The sequence below is a fragment of the Triticum aestivum genome, unplaced genomic scaffold (assembly GCF_018294505.1).
Source record: "Triticum aestivum cultivar Chinese Spring unplaced genomic scaffold, IWGSC CS RefSeq v2.1 scaffold54149, whole genome shotgun sequence".
In the NCBI taxonomy this organism is placed as follows: domain Eukaryota; kingdom Viridiplantae; phylum Streptophyta; class Magnoliopsida; order Poales; family Poaceae; genus Triticum; species Triticum aestivum.
In genome coordinates this window covers 1-1,761 of record NW_025242010.1, presented here as the reverse complement: position 1 = coordinate 1,761, position 1,761 = coordinate 1, and the positions used below count along the sequence as shown (strand labels likewise).

The 1,761-nt window shown below is 51.4% G+C and overlaps 4 non-coding genes across 4 annotated transcripts; all 4 read left to right on the top strand.

The window, feature by feature from the left end:
* The first annotated feature begins 285 nt into the window (after positions 1-285).
* Positions 286-404, top strand: LOC123176895 (5S ribosomal RNA). Its single transcript, XR_006488692.1, has one exon. It is a non-coding gene; the product is annotated as a 5S ribosomal RNA (ribosomal RNA).
* A 297-nt stretch (positions 405-701) lies between these two features.
* Positions 702-820, top strand: LOC123176899 (5S ribosomal RNA). The gene has a single exon (XR_006488696.1). It is a non-coding gene; the product is annotated as a 5S ribosomal RNA (ribosomal RNA).
* A 297-nt stretch (positions 821-1,117) lies between these two features.
* On the top strand, positions 1,118-1,236 carry LOC123176897 (5S ribosomal RNA). Its single transcript, XR_006488694.1, has one exon. It is a non-coding gene; the product is annotated as a 5S ribosomal RNA (ribosomal RNA).
* Positions 1,237-1,532: 296 nt separating this feature from the next.
* LOC123176894 (5S ribosomal RNA) lies at positions 1,533-1,651 on the top strand. Its single transcript, XR_006488691.1, has one exon. It is a non-coding gene; the product is annotated as a 5S ribosomal RNA (ribosomal RNA).
* Positions 1,652-1,761: the final 110 nt, after the last annotated feature.

Sequence of the window (1,761 nt, the reverse complement as noted above, 5' to 3'; positions counted from 1 at the left end):
TTTCGCGCTGCTTGCAAAACAAAACGCACGTGTAAGTAATATATTTACCGTGTTTTATTATTTTGCACGAGTGCGGTAAGTCATAGCTGGGTGCTCACGATTCACGGGTCCAGCGTCGGCGTTGTGGCGCGGCAAGCGTGCACTGGTGCGGTTGAGAGGGAGGGGTGGAAACCGCGTTAAACTCGTCTCCGTAGTTGAGAGGGAGCGGCCAAAGCAATGTACAATCGTCTTTGTAGTGGAGCTGGGAGGGGCAAGGATAAGGGACGAAGACCGGGGTAACATGTCGGATGCGATCATACCAGCACTAAAGCACCGGATCCCATCAGAACTCCGAAGTTAAGCGTGCTTGACCGAGAGTAGTACTAGGATGGGTGACCTCCTGGGAAGTCCTCGTGTTGCATTCCCTTTTTAATTTTTTTCGCGCCGCTTGCCAAACAAAACGCACGTGTAAGTAATATATTTACCGTGTTTTATTATTTTGCACGAGTGCGGTAAGTCATAGCTGGGTGCTCATGATTCACGGGTCCAGCGTCGGCGTTGTGGCGCGGCAAGCGTGCACTGGTGCGGTTGAGAGGGAGGGGTGGAAACCGCGTTAAACTTGTCTCCGTAGTTGAGAGGGAGCGGCCAAAGCAATGTACAATCGTCTTTGTAGTGGAGCTGGGAGGGGCAAGGATAAGGGACGAAGACCGGGGTAACATGTCGGATGCGATCATACCAGCACTAAAGCACCGGATCCCATCAGAACTCCGAAGTTAAGCGTGCTTGGGCGAGAGTAGTACTAGGAAGGGTGACCTCCTGGGAAGTCCTCGTGTTGCATTCCCTTTTTAATTTGTTTCGCGCCGCTTGCAAAACAAAACGCACGTGTAAGTAATATATTTACCGTGTTTTATTATTTTGCACGAGTGCGGTAAGTCATAGCTGGGTGCTCACGATTCACGGGTCCAGCGTCGGCGTTGTGGCGCGGCAAGCATGCACTGGTGCGGTTGAGAGGGAGGGGTGGAAACCGCGTTAAACTCGTCTCCGTAGTTGAGAGGGAGCGGCCAAAGCAATGTACAATCGTCTTTGTAGTGGAGCTGGGAGGGGCAAGGATAAGGGACGGAGACCGGGGTAACATGTCGGATGCGATCATACCAGCACTAAAGCACCGGATCCCATCAGAACTCCGAAGTTAAGCGTGCTTGGGCGAGAGTAGTACTAGGATGGGTGACCTCCTGGGAAGTCCTCGTGTTGCATTCCCTTTTTAATTTTTTTCGCGCCGCTTGCAAAACAAAACGCACGTGTAAGTAATATATTTACCGTGTTTTATTATTTTGCACGAGTGCGGTAAGTCATAGCTGGGTGCTCACAATTCACGGGTCCAGCGTCGGCGTTGTGGCGCGGCAAGCGTGCACTGGTGCGGTTGAGAGGGAGGGGTGGAAACCGCGTTAAACTCGTCTCGTAGTTGAGAGGGAGCGGCCAAAGCAATGTACAATCGTCTTTGTAGTGGAGCTGGGAGGGGCAAGGATAAGGGACGAAGACCGGGGTAACACGTTGGATGCGATCATACCAGCACTAAAGCACCGGATCCCATCAGAACTCCGAAGTTAAGCGTGCTTGGGCGAGAGTAGTACTAGGATGGGTGACCTCCTGGGAAGTCCTCGTGTTGCATTCCCTTTTTAATTTTTTTCGCGCCGCTTGCAAAACAAAACGCACGTGTAAGTAATATATTTACCGTGTTTTATTATTTTGCACGAGTGCGGTAAGTCATAGCTGGGTGCTCAC